At 39.8% G+C, this 20410-nt stretch overlaps 1 protein-coding gene across 1 annotated transcript in view; it reads right to left on the bottom strand.

Annotated features, from left to right (window-relative positions):
• The window catches only part of DIAPH1 (diaphanous related formin 1), a 111144-nt gene that overhangs the window by 69203 nt on the left and 21531 nt on the right, over positions 1-20410 (bottom strand). The gene's annotated exons all lie outside the window — the stretch shown is intronic.

The following is a 20410-nucleotide window of genomic DNA, read 5'->3' on the forward strand; positions in this document are numbered from 1 at the left end:
ATCTTCATCCAAAGATAAGAGAACTACAGTATTGAGATTTGAAAGCTCTCTAAAAGGAGGAATCTTTGCCCTTGAACTCCCTTGCCATTCCTAAGCCATCTATAGCAACACAGAGTTGAAAGCATCTCATGTGCAGAAATATCTCAATAAGATGTCCCCTGTTTCCCTCTAGCTACCCAATAACAAATGTGGTCAGGTTCCCAGAGTATCCCTCCCTTCAAGAGGCGAGTATGATTATAGATTTTAATTGATCTAAGTCATATAGGATAAACAAGTAAATGCCTTAAGAGCAGGAGCCATTTACTTTTTCTTCTTTGGTGCACTCCATAGCACTTGTGCTATGGAGGCTGCAAGAGTTCAATACGTAATCTTCAAATGTGAACCAATCTCCTTAGCTAAGAATCTAATATACTTCAGGGGTGTATATACCATCTCTCTGCCAAACAAATGCTCATGAACCATTCCTCAAACCACAAGTACAGCTGCTCTTACCCACAAGAGTCACCAATAAGCTGCAGCTTACCAGTTCCACGTGTTTGAAAATAACAGTATCTGCAACCATCACCGAAGTTAGCTTGCAGTTTAATGAGCATGCCTAATCGTAGAAGCTGATGAGTGTGTCAGGGAAATGCATGCAATGGGCCAAATGCAGAGCAAGGGTTAGGAAAAGCCTTGGAATGCTCTGGGAATAGAACCCATATCACCATTGCACGCGAGAGAGAGTCAAACTGATAAATACCATAGTGTAGGAAATGAGCTAGAACATGCACATGCTGAACAAAATTTCCTTACCTCATCTGCCATGAGCCGCTTCAGAGTCTAGGAAACAGGGAAAAGGAGGAAGAAGAAAGTGAAGAGGGATCAGCAAAATACTGGGAAACATCCCAAACACCAGATAGATTGGGGGAAAAAAGAAGAGAAAATAAGTTGAAAGAACCTAAGGTACTTCCCACAAGCTAAAAGATGATTTCTACTAAACTACTGTATAGCACATTCATTTAGATAAAAGGTAAGAAGAGTTTTAAGGTCACTAACATATGATTCTTAAAAAAAAAAGAGTAGAGAATTGAACAGGCTCTAAATCCAAATGACCAATAAGCATATTAAAACGTGCTCATCTTCATTAGTAAATAAAGAAATGCAAATTAAAATCATGACATACCATTTTGCACTCCCAAATTGGCAAAACTTTTCATGTCTGTCTAGTCCGTGAGCCATGGGAGTTCTCACACACTACTGATGGGAAAGTAAATTGCTATGGCCCCTTGGGAAAACAGTTCAGCATTATCTAGTAAAGTTAAATATGCAACATGTCAATTTCTAAATGTCTATCCTACTGACACTCTTACACATAGGTAGCAGGATGTATGTAACAAGAATGTTCATACCGATGCTATATTTAAATAGAGAATAATCCAAATATCCATCAAGAGCAGAATGGACAAATAAACTGGTATACTGGTACAATGAATACAATTATACAAAGAAAGTGAATGAATTTAAAGCTACCCTACATCACAGATAAGTGTTAAAAAGCAAAGATGTCACTTTGAGGACTAAGGTGCACCTGACCCAACCCATGGTATTTTCAATTGCCTCATATGCATGTGAAAGCTGGGCAATGAAAAAGGAAGTCTTAAGAAGAATTGATGCATTTGAATTAGGGTGTTGATAAGAACACTGAATGTACCACAGACTGCCAGAAGAAGGAACAAATCTGTCTTGGAGGAAGTACAGCCCAAATGCTCCTTAGAAGAGAGGACGGCAAGACTTTGTCTCATGTATTTTGGACATGTAATCAGGAGTGACCAGTCCCTGGAGAAGGACATCATGCTTGGTAAAACCGAGTGTCAGCAAAAAAAAGAGGCAGACCCTCATGCTGAGTGAGGTAAGTCAATCGCAGAAAGATAAATATTGTATGAGACCACTATTATAAAATAACAACAAAAGGTTTACATACAGGAAAAAAAAATTCTTTGATGGTTACCAGGGATGGGAGGGGGAGAGAGAAAGGTAAAATTACTAACCTGTTAATATTGGTGAAGGGAAAGGCAACATACAACACGGGAGAAGTCAGCACAACGTGACCAAGGCAAGAGAGGATACTGAAAGGAAGGCAGGAATAAAGGACAACTTTATGCTAACTACTACTGGAGCCCTGGTGGTGCACTGGTTAAGAGCTTGGCTGCTAACCAAAAGATCAGCAGTTCAAATCCACCAGCTGCTCCTTGGAAACCCTATGGGGCAGTTCTGCTCTGTCCTATAGGGTCGCTATGAGTGGGAACCAACTCTACAGCAATCAGTTTGGTTTTGGTAAGCTAACTACTAGGAGCCCTGGTAGCACAGTGGTTAAAACAACTGACTGCTAACTGAAAGGTTGGTGGTTCAAAACCACCAGCAGCTCCACAGGAGAAAGATGTGGCAGTCTGCTTCCGTAGAGATTTACAGCCTTGGGAACCCTATGGGGTCACTATGAGTCAGAATCAACTTGATGGCAGTGAGTTTGGGGATTTTGGGTGGTAACTACTACAGCACAGACAAATCCTGCAACTATAGAATCAACGAACAATAATCTACAAATGGATACACAGACAGATATGCCAAGAGGTGTGGGAGGGGGTTAGAAAGCACACCCACCAGCAGATACAGGTTCGATGGTGGGAATTTCTAAATACATGACTATAGGTGCTCCTCATATGTAAATACAGACAATAGAGTACACCAGTGGCACAGTCAGGGAAACCTCTTAGACACAACTAAAGATTTCACAGTATGATGTTCCCAGGCTCAAAGACAAAGGACCATAGACTTGGGGAACATCTAAGACAACTGGCACAACATAGTTCTTAAAGACAACGTTCTATATCCTACTTTGGTGAACGGCCACTTACCAGGGTCTTAAAAGCTTGTTAAGCAGCCATCTAAGATACAACTATTGGTCTCTTCTAGTCTGGACCAAAGGAGAGTGAAAAAAAAACTAAAGACTCAAGGGAGCAATTAGTCCAAAGGACTAATGGACCACATGAACCACAGCCTATACAACCGCAAGGCCAGAAGAACTAGATGGTATCCAGCTACCACTACTGACCACTCTGACTGGGATTACAACAAAAGGTCCCAGAGAGAGTGGGAGAAGAATGTAGAACAAAAGATCAAATTCACAAAAAAGACCAGACTTACTGGTTTGACAGAGACTGGAGGAACCCCAGAGACTATAGCCCCCCAACACCCTTCAAACTCAGAATTGAAGCCACTCCCAAAGTTCACTTTTCAACCAAAGACTAGGCAGGCCTATAAAACAAACAATAACACACGTGAGGAATGTGCTTCTTAGATCAATCAACTATACAAGATTGAATGGGCAACATTTCCCCAAAAACAAAGATGAGAAGGTAGGAAGGGACAGGAGAACTGGATGAATGGAATCGGGGAAACCTGGGGTGGAAAGGGAAAGGGGGAGAGTGAAGACATAACATGAGATTGCAATCAATGGCATGAAACAATTTGTGTATAAGTTTTTGAATGAGAAACTAATCTGCTCTGTAAAGTTTCACCTAAAACACAACAAAAAATAAAATTAAAAAAAAAAAAGAGGAAGACCCTCAATGAGATGGATTGACATAGCGGCTGCAACAGTGGGCTCAAACACAGCAATGATTATGAGGATGGTACAGGACTGAGCAGTGTTTCATTCTGTTGTACACAGGGTCGCTATAAGTAGGAACCGACTCAACTGCATCTAACAACAACAACACATCATAGATGAATTTCACAAACATAATATGGAATGCATTATTCCATTTACTTTGTAAACAGGCAAAACTAAATACCATTATTTAGGGAATTATAAAGGGAATGACTACCACAAATGTCAAAACACTATTGTGTTAGGGAGAACTGTGGCTGGGGAAGGGAACAAGGGGCTTTTGGGGTCCATACAGGATTCTATTTCTTGATGTGATTACATGAGTGTTGTTTATAATTATTCTTTAAACTGGATGTTTTATGTTCTTTTCTGTATGCATGCTGTACTTCACACACACACAGACACACACAAAATCTGAATAAGGTCTAGGAAGGCAGAAATTTTTCTTCTTCCTACTTAATTCTAAACCCTATTTCTTTTTTGTTAGTGTCCTTGGACTGGTATAGTAAACGCCTCTTGCCTAATCTTCCTCAAGTAATGAAAAACTAGTGCTATATCTGCCACAGAGCTTTTTCTAACCTTTATCAGGGCAAGAAAAATCTACATCATTGTGTTCATCATTCCCCGTATCAGAATTCAGTTAAAACCAGTGTAAACTATGAATTTTAATTTTGCCCTCTATGGTCCAAAGGAGGTCAGCAAGCTTCCCTTGGCTGAATGCTAATCACATGCCTGAAACCCTGAGAGCCTTGCTCAGTGTAAATGGAATTCAAGTTACTTTGCGTGTGCTGCTTACTGGGAAGTAAAGGCAAAAGGGCGATGAGGCAGAAAGACACCACCACCCAAGGAGACCAACAACAGCTCCTCTTGTTACCTCCCTGAGCCTCTTGGCACAGAGAGGTGATACAAACTACAAGAGGGATGGGCGTGCACAGTTTGGGCTGCCATTTTAAACTTATTTGCCAGTGTTAAACTCATTTGCTGTAAGAGCAATTGCTCCCAGAACCTTGTTCCCCAAACTGAAACCACTCCCTCAGAACCAAGCAAGATCCAAAACTCTCGGATACATGTACTGCAGGTAACAGAACTTGGGTCTAAAGAAGCAGTAGCAGCTGATTGTTCGCAGCTACAGCTAAGCTGAAGAAAGGGAAACTTGCAACCTGTTCTTGCTACTTACAGACTATTATTCTCGACTCATCTATCTTCTGTCCATCCCCACCACCAATACTAAGTTCACACCACTATTTTCTTCCGCTTGATTTACTACAACACCCTCCTTACTGATATCCCTGCCTTTGGTCCTATCTGCCCCACACCAAATCCATTCTCCATGCTATATTCAAAAGTAATCTTTCTAAAATGCCAAGCTGTGCGTGTTACTTCCTCATTTAAAACATTTCAATAGCTAGCTCCCCACTGCCCCCAGGTTAAAATCCAAATTCCTTACAGTGGCATGCAACTATCCTAGCTTCCTTCCCTAGTCTCTCAACAAACCCTCAACTTCAAACTCTGTCTGCTGGTCATACTGAACTAGTTGCAGGTCCATAAATAGATCATGCTGTCTCCCCATTCTAGACTTTTACACTCCTACTTCCCTCAGCCTGGATTATCCTTTCAAAGCTAACTCCAACAAGCCCCATAGTATGATGTGCCTGTAAGAGTCCATATCCACTGATCCCCTAGGATTGGACAGGCGCCTCTCCTTCTGTTTTCACAGTAAGTAGGTACTTATTTGACTGTCTCGTGGCACTTACATTGGATTATAATTGTGGTTTTTTTTTTTATTATGTGCCTCCTCTATCCTTTTCCGACGGCACTGGGTCTTCTACCCTTTTCCAGATTAAGCTCCTGGAGTACACAGCCTAAGACTTAGTCATTATATCTCTTATGAATAAATACTATAACCTGCCCCTGATTTCCTAAAATACCAAACCCTGGTTAAGTCCTCAAAGTCTATTTCACCTCTTCACTGTATCAATGAAGATGCACAGACAGGTGGAGTAATTTATCAAGGTCACATAACCAGGGGTTAAGCTGGATATACGACTAAGTCAGGTCTCTAGATTCTAAAGCTCAAATCTTTGCATTCCCCAAATCCCTCTGCCTTATTCCCATTTAATGCCTTTAAATATAAAACTCTAACCTTTAGATATAAAAGCAAACATCTCTTTATGTGGGTTTTGCTGTGCATACTTTCAACAAAAAAAAGCAAACATCTTTTCATAATAAGGATGATCCAGTTTCCTTTGCTTTCCTTATAGCATCATTAGAAACAGATCTGAACCTTTCAAAAAAGTGTTCATGTTTTGGAGCCCTGGTGGCGCAGTGGTTAAGAGCTAGGCTGCTAACCAAAAGGTCGGCAATTCAAATTCACCAGCCGCTCCTTGGAAACTTTATGGGGCAGTTCTACTCTGTCCTATAGGGTTGCTATGAGTCGGAATCAACTTGACAGCAATGGGTCTGGTTTGGTTTCGGAGTCATGTTTTAGTGCTGAATTTGGTGATTCATGCAGCAGAAAACTGCATTTCCTCAATTAGTCCAACAGAGGGCAGTGAAAACCAGCAAAATGAATCATAACATAGGCAAAATTCTGTTTCAGAACCCAAAAGAACACCCAAATAGCAAGCTCAAGTCAATTGTTGAAATGGAAACCTGCTGCTACAGTATATGGAGAGTGTATTATTTACTTATTTAATACTACGTGTGTTTTTCTTACAGATTCTATGTATACTATGTTTGCGAACAGTACGCTTTGTGTATTTTTTTAAAATTGTATTATTAGTTGTTTTGTGGATCCTCTAAGATGTAGGACAAGAGGTTCCTGGAACACGTGTCAGAAAAAGACCTAAAAATAGCAGAGTTCAGGAAGGTAAATGGTACTGGAGCTGTATTTATGCCTTCAACATCCAAGCTTATAAAGTTTCTAGTCATCCTATTGATGCAGTTATTAGCTGCCATCGAGTTGGCCCCTAACTCATGGTAACCCCATGTGCAATGGGATAGGACCATTATGATCCATAGGACTTTCACTGGCTGATTTTCAGAAGTAGATTGCCAGGCCTTTTTTCCTAGTCTGTCTTAGTCTGGAAGCTCTGCTGAAACCGGTTTAGCATCACAGCAACATGCAAGCCTTTACTGACAGATAGTGGCGGCTACCCTTGAGGAACACTGGCTGGGAATTGAACCTGGGTCTCCCACATGGAAGGTGAGAATTCTAATCATCCTGCCTGCTTCTAAATGCTTCCACTCTCAACATTCTCTTTTGCTGTCAATTCTCTTCTGTCCCCAAACCAAACCCTGTGCTAAATACCTCACTCCCTGTCCCTCCTTTTGAGTCCTTCACTAAACACTATCACTAGGACCTTTAACTGTAAGTACAGATATTGAAGAAAGCATAAATATTGAATGAAATGATAAAAAGTCAAAATTTGGCTCATGAGTATAGATTAACTTCCAGGTAAAAGATGGCATACTAAACCAAGGGATCTAATTTTTCCCCTTCCTCAAACTCCATTAAATCTACAGAACTGAGATTTTTAGAAAGAGAATTTAAACCAACAGACCCAAGAAAGATGAGTCCGAAACCAGCAGTAAGAAAAGCAAAGAGCAAACCCAAATTACACTTAAGAATCCTCGTAAGACTCAGGAATTAGTGGTACCAGGTTATCTATGAACCTGGGGGTAGAAAGAGGGGAGAGCTAATATATGAAGATTGGCTGAATGCTGCCTAAGAAGCAGTTAGATCCCTGCAAGTGGCCATCTAAGATGCATCAATTGGTCTCAACCCACCTGGAGCAAAGGAGAATGAAGAACACCAAAGGCACAAGGTAATTTCGAGCCCAAGAGGCAGAAAGGGTCACATAAACCAGAGACTACATCAGCCTGAGACCAGAAGAACCAGATGGTGCCCGGCTACAACCGATGACTGACCTGACAGGGAACACAGCAGAGAACCCTTGAGGGAGCAGGAGAGCAGTGGGATGCAGACCTCAAATTCTTGTAAAAAGACCAGCCTTAATGGTCTGACTGAGACTAGAAGGACCCTGGTGAGACCATGGTCCCCAGACCTTCTGTTGGCCCAAGACAGGAACCATTCTCAAAGCCAACTCTTCAGAAAGGGATTGGACTGGACTATGGGATAGAAAATGATACTGGTGAAGAATGAGCTCCTTGGATCAAGTACACACACAAGACTATATTGGCAACTCCAAAATGGAGGGGAGATGAGGGGGTAAAGGGGATCAGAAGCTGGCAGAATGGACACAAAAAGAGAGAGTGGAGGGAAGGAGTGTGCTGTCTCATTTAGGCGGAGAGCAATTAGGACTATATGGCAAGGTGTATACAAATTTTTGTATGAGACTGACTTGATTTGTAAACTTTCACTTAAAGCACAATAAAAATTAAAAAAAACAAAAAAAAAAGGATAAGCAGTTAGATCCCTAGATCCCACCCCCTTGATGCCATGGGAAACTACCTTCTCTTATTTCTGCAGAAGTCTATTTTTAGAGGAGGGTAAAAATGGGCCTCTGGATTAGGGAGTGCCATGCAAAGTTGTGGGCAGGGATCCTATGCCAAAAAGACAGCCATTAAGTAAACCTATGAATATTATATGCTGAGACACCCAGCACTTTTCCCCTACTAGTCTCACAGAGGAAACCCTGGTGGCGTAGTGGTTAAGTGCTGCGGCTGATAACTAAAATGTTGGCAGTTCGAATCCACCAGGTGCTCCATGGAAACTCTATGGGGCAGTTCTACTGTCATATAGGGTTGCTGTGAGTCAGAATCAACTCGACGGCAACGGGTTAGTTTCTCAGGAAGCCAGCAGCCAGGCCTTTAGCCTTGAGGCAGAAGGTTGGAAGAATCTTCTCTGGGAAATCAGACAAGCCCAAGAAAAATGACCTAAGGATATTGATAATAGTCCAAGTAGATCACCCTAGAGCCCTGCTGTCCAATATGACAGCCACATCTAACTGCTGAGAATTTTCAAATGTGGCCAGTGCAGCTGAGAAAAGAAAACTTTAAATTTAAATTAAAAAACTAATATTTTATTGAGTTATTGGCAAACCTAAGTATGTTCAGAATACCTTGATTATGAACCTACTTTTTCATTTGTAAATCTTATCAAAGCTAAATACAGATTAAATACTTCTGATGAAAATTTAGCATCTGCACTGAAATGCGCTATAAGTATAAAACGCTGGAGTTTGATGCCTTAATAAAAAAAAGAAAAAATTTTCATTTAATGCATGCTGACATACTTTACATATACTGGATTACATAAAATATCTTATTAAAATTAATTTCACGTTTCTTAAAATTTAAATTACACGTGGCTCACACTATATTGCTATTGGATGATGCTGTCCTACAATTTAAAGCTCATAGTTAACGAACTGTACCCATGTACCAGGTTTTCCAAACAGGATTTTTGTCCCTCCTTCTTAAACATAAGTAGACAACCCAGGATTATTAGACATCTAAGGAAAACACCTAATATGAGGCAGAAACAACTAACAGCAACTTGACATATATAAACTATGAGAGAAGAAAAAGTTTTTTTTATTAAAAAAAAAAAAAAACCCAAACCCATGTCTGTTGAGTTGATTCTGACTCGTAGCGACCCTATAGGGCAGAGGAGAGCTGCCCCATACGGTTTCCAAGTAGCAGCTGGTAGATTTGAACTGCTGACCTTTTGGTTAGCAGCCTGAGCTTTTAACCACTATAATGTCATTTTAAAAAGAAACATTCAGAGGAAAAAGAACCTTTAAAAGTTGAAAATATGAGAATAGAAATGAAAAACTCAGTAGAAGGCCTGGAAGTAAGAGTTGAGAAAATCTCTTAGAAAGTACAACAAAAAGACAGAAATGGAAAAAATAAGAAAATTAAAAGACCAGCTTGGAAGGCCCAATATCCAACTAATAGGAGAAACCAGAAAGCAGAGAGGAGCAAGTTATCAAATAAAATAATTCAAGAAAATTTCTCAGTACTGCGGGACAAGTCTCCAGCATAGAGGACAAAAACATATTAAACAAAGGTATATTGAGATAGAGCCCCCACAGTACTGTATTCTTTACCTGGCTTCCTCCCCTACAGTGCTGTATTGAGAGATTTGTTTAAGCTGAGCTTCCCACCGCCCCAGCTTTGCATTTGAATCCTGCTTTTGCTTGGAGGTTATATGTAACCCCATTGCACCTGTGTAGTATGATTAAGAATGTTGCTGAGGAAACTTCTATGAACTCCCTACTTGTAAACTCATTTAAAAGTAACTGGCCTGCCCGCCCCTGGTGAGCAGTCTTGGCAGTAACAGCTCCGGCTGACTTCATTTCCTTGTACAGTGAAATAAAGGTGCCTTTCCTTCTCTCTCACCTTGGTCTTTAATTTATTCTTACTTGGTCATGCCAAGTAAGAACCTCGGATTTCCACCAGGTAACATTTCTGGCAATCCAGCCAGGGGCCATCTGCTTGGTTCCTGAGGTGGACAAGAGACTGGCCCCAAAGTCTGGCACCACCAGGAGATTTCTCCTGGAGACCTTGCAGCAACTCTGAAAGCCAATCCCTCTCCCCGTCCTGGGACCCAAGCAATGGCTCTGTGAGAGATGTGAAACATCCTAGGCTGTTTGGTAAGTGCCTAGGTAAGGCCTTAGAAGGTGTCCCAAGAAGCGGGAGAAACTGACCACTGAGGGCATTAGGAGTCTGAGATTATTTAGTAAGTAATGGGATAATTCCTAGGTAAGGCCTTAGAAGAGTCCCAGGAAGTGGGAAGAATTGACTGCTGAGGGTATAAAAGGCTCAGGTACCTGTTAAGTTGGTGCACCGCATTAGGTTTTGTGAGTGTGTAAGGGTGCGTATCCAGAACACGGAGAACATTCAAGAGATCCCGAAATGCAGCCCACTAAAATGCAACCATAAGAGCTGGGAACAGAGACTCAGACAGACTTGGCTCTAGCAGCATGCTCATCCCTTTTTGCCTCTTTAAATATATGCGGGATAAAACCTTTCTTTTTGATTTACCAAACTTTGCGGTGTTTTCACCGTACAAGAGTTAATGCTGTAGTTGCTGCAGGGATTCTAAAACCACGAATCCAGTCGACCATGAGGAGACCTGGACTGCAGAGCAGAAGCTGGCAAAAAGAGAGGTCCTATCTTCTGGACCCAAGCATTCACGCTCCATGTCCCTTCAACACTGATGGGGTGAGTGCTCTCAGAAAACGAGCCTTTCCTTATCCTTTTTCTCATGTTTTCTTAAGTTTCGTTTACTATATTTATTTGAAAAACTAGCTGTTTGATTAAGGAGAATCTTCCTTAGATTTTTGCTTGATTGTTTAAGAGTAGTATCTGGTAACTCTTGGTGAACTGCAATTTAGGTCCAGATTCAGGCATCTGAAACATTAAAGAGGAAATTCTGTTTTCAAAGAGCTCTGAGCCACTATACCAACCAAACCAAATCCACTGCCGTTGAGTTGATTCCGACTCATAGCGACCCTAAAAGACAGAGTAGAACTGCCCCATAGGGTTTCCAAGGAGCGCCTGGTGGGTCTGAACTGCCAACCTTTTGGTTAGCAGTCACAGCTCTTAACCATTACACAAAAATATGGGCACAGGTCAACCAGTAAAAGCCATTAGGGTGGTCACCGGCACTCATCACCATCACGAGTGTTAGACTCCTGTGACAGGATAAGGTAGTCACGAGACAGGCTAGAGCACTAGGCTGCCTGCCACCCACAAGCAAACTCTTGCGCAACAAAGGTACACATTGATCTAAGCGAAACGCTGTCGAAACCCTGCAGCGTTCCCCGTTAGGTTTCTTTTTGTGGCTCAGAGAAAACCTGGAAAATAGTGCTCTGTTTTGTCAAATTTGCAGGGAGAAGTGGCAGCTCCTGACCTGTTTTATAAAATTTGCAGGGATAAGTGGTAGCGCTGTATCTGTTTTTTGATAGAGTTTCTCAATAAAGAATCACAATAATATTCTTCCATCTGACACTCTGGCAAGTTAATAAGTTTTATCTAAAATCTGTTATTTCCGTTGAATTGAGTCAATCTTATCAAAAATTGCTATATATACTTTAAGAAACTAAAATCACCATATCCTTGTTTTGTGTGGTATTTGTTCAGTGAGTTTACGTGGTCTTTCTGTCTCCCTTTGTTCTGAGACCTTGTTTCTGGTCTAGAGCGCTGTGTCTAATTTTCTGTCTTGTATCAGGTTGGAGGCTATGGCTGAGAATTGCTGTTTTTTTAAGGCTGTCTTAGAGCCTCAGTTCTTTCCCCATGCACGAAAACCTGTGTCTTGTGTCTGTCTTATGATTTAGTAGCTATATTGAAAAACTTTATGTTTAAGCAAACCCTAAAAGCAAAGCCTTTCTAAGTAACTTAAGCTAGATATTACACGAAATGTGTTTTAGTTAAAGAAAAAGGATAATTTTGTCTTAAAGTAAAACTAACAGTTGCAGAGTATCAAAAAGGAGGCATGCCTAGAAAAAACTGCTAAAGGGCTTTGGTATTTACTGGGTAGATAAAAGGTTGTGATAAAGAGAAAGCAAAACTGCTTTCTAAGAGAATAATAAAAGAGAAAGAAATTATCTTTTATCTTTTGAAATATCTAGATCAATTTAAACATATGTAAATGAACTGGGATGACCCCAGCCCCCTGTCTCACTAAGTCTCACTAGCCAAGAATTAATGGATTCATTTACAAAATTGCTAAAGAGTTTTGGTAATTTAAACATATGTAAATGAATCAGAATGGGGTCAAAAAATAGGGAGGGTGGGGCAACATCAAATCTCCAAGGCCATACAGGTTCAAGAAGCTTACTATAGCTATCAGAAACTGGGTGGATCCCAATCATAAAAGAACTGTAAATGAGTTCTCTCTCTTATAGGGGAACTTTAAGAAGCCAAAAAAAAAAAAAAAAGGAAATCACAATTAGACCATACCTGAAATGGCCTAAAAAAATGTTTCTAACCCTAGCCAAATACTTAAAAAAAAAAAAAAAAAAGGTTATATCCAAATCAATGAATTGGTCAGTTAAGCAGAGACTTTGTGATTTCCAAAGCCAGCTGATAAACTCTTTAAGGGCTAAAATTAGATTTAGAAAATATGAGAAATAATAAAAGTAGAACGAAAACTTAGAACGTTTTAACAGACTTTCAACAACAGGTGTATTTTATGGTATACAGGCTTAAAATAATTTCTAAGACTTTTTAGATAACTTATTGATGTTAAAATGAGTTAACAGATATCTGTCATAATTTAAGCTTATATACTTTTGCTTTTTTATGCCACAAGAAGATACATGTCTGCTAATGAGTGTGTTCACCTTTGCCATTTTAAAAGAATGTACTATAAAAGATACGCAACAAAGACAACTGTGATGGTTAAGATTGTGTGTCAGCTTGGCTGGGCCATGATTCTCAGTGTTTATACATGATCACTCCCATGATTGAATCTGCTGTGAGTAGCCAAAGGGTGTGGCCTGCATCCAAATATAAGCAGACATTCTGGGTTTTTACTCACTCTGGATCCTGTGCTGCCTCCCGTTTGTCTGACCTCCAGCTCTTGGGACTTTAGCTATCAGCTTATATACGGACCTTGGGATTCGGATCCTGTGGCTGCCTCCTGTTCCTCTGACCTCTGGCTCTTAGGACTTGAGCTATCAGCTTATCCGCAGATATTGGAATTCCTCGATCTTCACAGCCTAAGAGTGGGAGTCCCGCTCTCCGACCTGCCAATATTGGGTTCACCAGCCCCTTTGGCTATGTGAATTGAGAGAAGCCTCTAATCTGATACACGGACTTGGGACATTTCAGCCTCTACAATCACGTGAGCCATTTCCTTGATATAAATCTCTTTATATATGTATACACTTTACTGGTTTTGCTTCTCTAGAGAACACAGCTTAAGACAACAACGTTTAAGAGGTTTATTAAAAAGAAATTTATTTGGTCAAAAGCTTTATCTAACTGAAGTTTAATTTATGAGATTTTTTGGAGCTTTTTTTTTTTAATGTTAAATAATATATAAAACAAAGAATTGGGTTTCTTGCTGTTAAAATAACACAATTTCCTTTGACTTCTGAATTAAAGGGTTAATTTATTCTTTGTGTAATCTGCCTGGAAGGCAAAGGTTTGGCCTCTCATTAGAATAAGATCCCTGAGTCAAAAACCAAGCTGCCCGGCTTTTAGAAAAAAAAAGCTAAGGTTTTTTTAAAAAAGAATTTTGGTTAAATAAGTATTATTTCATGGTGACTTATAATAAACTGACAACTCTGACACTTCATGGAAAGCCACAAAAATATTTTTATAAAGGAAAAGTACTAAAAAGTTTTATTTAATAAATTACAATGGAAGGTGTTGTCAAAATCAAGGGAAATACCTGATTCTCTTTGGGTTGATTTATATGTTAGTATTTTCCTCGTGTTTTTGCCTAATATTAAACAGCAAATGCGTAATATTATGTCATAATTTTATTATTATTTAATTACTAACTTGGTCACAACTTTATCAAAGCCAGTGGTTTGACTGGGAATTCACATCATTTACCTATCAACTTTTCTTTTATTACTATTCAGGTATTTAAACATGATAATCTTGGTATATTCTGACTTGATATATCCTAGTGTTATGTCTCAAGATTATTATGTATTATATCTGAAGCCCTTTAAAAATATGGTTAATGCTTATATTCAGAGATTTTTTATCTAAAGTTTTTTTTTTTTTTTAACCAATTTTATTTGGCCTTTACATTACGTTTGTAATTAATTTCTATCAGGTCTTTCACTATGAGAGTATTATTTTTATGTGTTAATCATGGCCATATTAAGTTCTGTCATCTGCACATGAGCTTTTACTCTGGTGTTTTGCTGAAAACGTTTGACCAACATATCTCAACAAAAAGATGGACTATATTGGACTTACGAAAGGACCGTAACTAGACTGAATAATATTTCCAGAACTCCTACGCAGAAACTGACGGGTTCACAGACTGTGACTGATCCAGAATCACGTGGAACAAAAATTAACTACCTAAGACTGAGTAAACAAAAACAAACTATGGGTTTTATGTGGGAATGTTCCTGGTGTTTTAAGGTCCTACTTTCTGGATATAAGAAACCATTTTCCTTTCTCCTAAATTATTTAACCAATGGGTTTTGATATTGTAACTCTTGAATTAGAAGTTCTTCTCTCCTAAAAACAGTTTTGTGACACTTCTGCTTCTGAGAAAGTGACCCACAACTATTAATGGGTAAACCAGGGAAGGGCAGCTTGCCCGTGAGAAGAACACTTAGTATGTTTTAAACAGATTAACTGAAGACCTCCAACAGGAGAGGTCCATCCTATACTATCTTGTTAATCATGTACTCTCTAATGAATATCTGGTTGTCACTTATGAATTTCTCTATACCTCCTGTTTTCTCTAGCCCTTTCCAACTGTCAATGAGTTCACCTGGGCAATCTCTTGTTTTGAATCCTGGCAAATGCATGGGCAATGTACATTGAGAATTTTAAGATTACCTTTAGATGTTTATAGTAATGACGCGAGTAAATACTGAAAAGGTAATGTTAAATTGCTACACATTATAAAACAAGAGTCAAAAAGAAACCCATTGGTCCAACACTCAGGGTGTGGTTGATAGCTTTAATTCCTAGTTACGGTATAGCTGAATTACAGAAATCTTTAAGAAATTTGTCAATCATTACAGGACAAATAACAGATAAAGTTGCTAATGAGATAAAAACAACAGTAATCTCTGACTTCATTAGCTAAGGTGGCATTCGGTAACAAATACCCCTAGGTTTTTTTTATTAGCCCAAGAAAGTATAGTCTGTGGTATAGCAAATACCTCTTGTTGCATTTGGATAAATAACACAGAAGTAGAATAGGATACACATAAAATTAGACAGCAAGCTACTTGGTTACACACTGTAACGCCCTTACAAACACCAGGTTTATTTGGTTAGTTACCCTCAAGAATAAGTACACGGGCTAGATCACTACTGCAAGGCATAGTAACGTTCTTAGTCTGCACCCTAATATTAGGCATAATAAAACTTATCTTCAATTGTCTTACACACTTAAAAAAGCCTCAGGCTAAAATGTTGTTGTACATTGAGCCTGCTCACTTCAGCAACGTGATTGATGAAAACAATCCCGGCAAAGAACCAGATGGTATCTGGTGGAAAACCAGCACCGTGAGTTTAAAGAGCCTGCCATGGCCGCCATCTAAGGGCTCAACGAAGTCCAGGTATTAATATCTCCAATCTCTGATCAAAAGAAAAAAAAAAAAAAGGTTTAGGAGGTAATGCTGCAGCCATTATTCCCTGTCCTTGAGCATAAAGAATGTGACCCTACTGGAGCTGGACTCACAAAGACTCATAAAGACATATCAACTAGGCCCAGAGGTATTAAGACAATCTGGAAAAAAAATTTTTTTTAGGGAGACATTCACATAAACAGGGCATAAAAGCCACTCTTTTTCTTTTAGTGGTCATTTATAAACCAACAAGAGGTCAGCAGTCACAGTGAAAGGCCTAGGTCCAATATTTGCCCCTCCCAGGAAATATGCCAAACAATTCCGAGCCAGGCTATAGTTCAAACTGGACACTGGTCTTGAACGACCAATGTCCAAAAAGAAATGGGAGGAATGAGACAGAGCCCCCACCGTGCTGTATTCTTTACCTGGCTTCCTTCCCTACAGAGTTGTATTGAAAAATCTGTGTTGGCTGGGCTCCCCGCCCCTGCTCTGCATTTAAATCCTGCTTTTGTTTGTTTTTTTTTTTTGTTTGGAGGTTATATGCACCCCATTGCCTCCATGTAGTATGATTAAGAATGTTGCTGACGAAACTTGTATGAACTCCCTACTTGTAAAACCCCTTTAAAGGTAACTTGTCTGCCCACCCTTGGCGAGCAGTCTGGGTGGCAGCAGCTCTGACTGACTTCATTTCCTTGTAAAACAAAATAAAGGTGCCCTTCCTGTTCTCCCACCTCCATCTCATTCATTGGCGTCTCTCATTCATTGGCCAGTACGAGTCATGCCAAGTAAGAACCTGGGGTTTCCACCTGGTAACAATATCATGGTGAAATTTCAAAACACAAGTAATAACAAAGAAAATCCTACTGTAGGGAAGAAAATAGATCATCTACAAAGGAATCAGAGTGGAGTTGGATTTCTTAAAAATATCAAAAGCTAGATGACAATGGAAGAATGCCTAGTCAAAATCTAAAGAAAAGTGATTTTCAACCCAGAAATCTATACCCTGTCTACCTATTGATGAAATGTGCATGAAAATAGACATTTTGAATGTTTAAGCTTAAAAAAAAAAATGTATTCCCATGCACCTGAGAAAGCTATTGTAGAACATGCTCCACTATAATGAGAGAGCAAAACAAGAAAGTGGAAGACTTGAGATACAGGAAACGGGAGATCTAACACATGAGAGAAGTAAAGGAAGTCCCTGGGATAGAGATCCCAGGTTTCCAGAAAGACTGTGGTGCCGGGGACAGAGGGCAAACAATTAAAAGGCAGCAATGAGTCTTGAGCCATACCCATTCAAGACTGTCATCACTTCATCACTATCATCTGTTTTTCTTCTGGCTCTTTTAAGAATCTGAGACTGACCCCCTGGTGGCATAGTGGTTAAGAGCTACTACTGCTAACCAAAAGGTCAGCAGTTCAAATCCACCAGGTGCTCCTTGGAAACCCTATGGGGCAGTTCTACTCTGTCCCATACGGTCACTATGAGTCTGAATCGACTCGATGGCAATGGGTTCGGTTTTTTTGGAGCCTGACCCAGATTCTTTGCTTGCCCGGACCACATGCTCTGCTGCCTGGACAGCTGAGGACACTTATTCTACCCTAAAGAATTTTTCTGCTTTGACTTATTCAGGGAACTGGAAATTGGCTTAGAAGCAGAAAATACAGGTTAGTGTACTACCCAGACCATATTCTTTATTTCTGTATTTATTTATTGTACTTTAAGTGAAAACTTACAAATCATGTCAGGCTCTCATACAAAAAGTTATACACACCTGCTCTTCCCCTGATGAGGCAGCACATTCCTCCTCTCCACACTATACTCCCCATGTCCAATCAACCAGCTCCCATCCCCCCCTCCCCCGCCTTCTCATCTCACCTCCAACAGGAGCTGCCCACATAGTCTCATGTGTCTACTTGAGACAAGAAGCCCACTCCTCATCAGTATCATTATCTATCTTATAGTTGGGTCCAATCCCTGTCCGGAGAGTTAGCTTCGGCAACAGTTCCAATCTTGGGCTAACAAAGAGTCTGGGGACCATGGCCTCCAGGGTCCCTCTAGTCTCTGTCAGACCTTTAAGCCTGGTGTTTTTACGAGAATTTGAGATCTGCATCCTACTGTTCTTCTGCTCCATCAGGGATTCTCTGTTGTGTTCCCTGTCAGGGCAGTGATTGGTCGTAGCTGGGCACCATTTACTTCTTCTTCTGGCCCAGAACACATTCTTGTTGCATGTCTAGCACTGCAACCCTGTGAGACACTCAACTTTGATGAGCCCTATGTTTCCAAGGTTTCACTCATGACCTGGTCCACTCACTTCCTCAGAAGAGGCCACGGTAACAAATTACCACAAACTTAAAACAGTAGAAATTTATTGTCTCACAGTTCAGGAAGCCAGAAGCCCAAAATCAAGGTGTCAGCAGGGTTGGTTCTTTCTGAAGGCTCTGAGGGAGAAATTATCCCATGTCTCTCTCCTAGCTGTTGGTGGTTGCCAGCAATTCTTGGCATATAGATTTATCACTCCAATCTCTGCCTTTGTCTTCTCATGGCCTTCTTCTTTGCATGTATGGCTCTTCTTTGTGTCTCTGTCTTCGAATGGCCTTCCCCTCTATGTCTCTGTGTGTCAAATCTCCGTTTCCTTTCTCTTATAAGAACACCAGTCACTGCATGTAGGTCTCAGTCTATAAATTCAGTACAATCTCATCCTGAGATTTTTTTTCTTTTTCATTCGTGATCTTTAACTTAATTACATCTGCAAAGAGCCTTATTCCAAATAAGATCACAATCACAAGTTCTGGGTGAATGTATTTTACGGGGGACTGCTACTCAACCCACTATGGGGCTGGCTACTATAAACCCCAGAGAATCTAATGTCAGACTATAACTCAGAGACGGTGTTCAGGTTATCTTCTCCTAGAAAACATCTAACAGTGGCAAGACTACCATTTATAATAATCTTCCATTTATATGCAAACAATTATTGATAAAAGCATAAATTTTTTTTTTTTTTGAAAAAGGGGTAGAAAAACATTTATTCTATATGACTTTTTTCAATAGAATTTATTGACATTAGATCAGTGATAAATTTCTAAATGTCATCAGCTGGTACAGGAAAAAAGTTTAACAGAACTGCATTTATTAAAATGAGTTTGATCATCTCCAAAAGGCATGATAATTCTCAATTTCACCAAATCTTACTTTAACACAAATTGCTCAAAGGTGCATTGCATCAAAAGTACGAGCATCAACTATAAATATATTTGGCTGGGTACTGCTCTGCACTAAGACAATCAATCAACATAAAAATGAAAAGCTGTCCCCTCATTCCTCTTCCAGAGAGTAATTCAAGACTCTGATTCAGTCACCACATCCTAATGCAATATGTGGTAAGATAAATCTTTTGGTTACCGTCTGCAGGAAATAAGAAACTTCCCAGACACTTTATAGTTTAGTTTCTACAGGAAACAACAATAAAAAAAGTCAAAGGACCACAAGGTTTGTAAGCCCCATGAGGCCAAACTAATTAAACTAAATGACTTAATGAGTTTGAAACAAACCCTGATCAATTATTATAATAAACTCAAATGAACTGTAAAACTTCTGCATAACTGGATTTGTTATTGTAGTAGTAGTGGTGGTTGAATCTATTAATACTTCAGCTTTTAAACAGCAGGCCAATGGGACTAAACTTGGCAGTGTTTTGGACAGAGGTTCCCTCTGTTTGCCTAGTAACACAATTAAACCTGTTGTAAACTCAAGAATACAAGAAAATTCATCCAAAGGTCTGATTCATTTCTATCCAATTCCCTGAATTTAAAACTCTTCCCTGTATGCAAGAAAAGAGCACAGAACCCTCAAACAATTAAGAATGGTCCCTTGACATAGGATGCACATGTAGCCAAGCAAAAGGTAATTAGATAGTGTCCTTTAGCAGCAGAGAGGTTAAGAGGGATCTAATAAGGGAATATGATTAAACATTACTCCGAATACAGAGTACATTACATAACAAAAAGTGTTTCCAAATCTTACCACTGTAGGATCGTAACTGCATGAACTATGTGGCTAGCGCACTGGCAATATAAACCTCAACTGAAAACCTATTATCTTAGGACTTTCTAACGATTTTGTTCAGGCTAACTTACATCAGGATAACTATGTCTGAGGTCTTGGCTAAGAAGACGACCCCCAGAGGACCACAGTTGAATGCCACTTGGCCCCCACACTCTGTGATGACTCTGGGAGGTACAAGATCCCTGGGAACTCCAAGTTTTCTTATAATTCCTATAATCACAATAGGATTCGTTAACTGCCTCACTACGCACAACTCCTACCTCTCCCTCTTCTGACACCCCTTGTTCATGGAATGTCTAATTCAGTGAGGAGGAAATGCTAAAGAAGAACTCTAAAATGTCCCCCAAAATTCCCACTCCTGATATACGTGCCCTAAATAATCTCCACAAAACCAAAACCAAGCTAGTTGCTGTCAAGTCAATTCCAGGGCTACATATATGATGAGAT

This window comes from Loxodonta africana, chromosome 2 (genome assembly GCF_030014295.1).
Source record: "Loxodonta africana isolate mLoxAfr1 chromosome 2, mLoxAfr1.hap2, whole genome shotgun sequence".
Classification (NCBI taxonomy): Eukaryota; Metazoa; Chordata; class Mammalia; order Proboscidea; family Elephantidae; genus Loxodonta; species Loxodonta africana.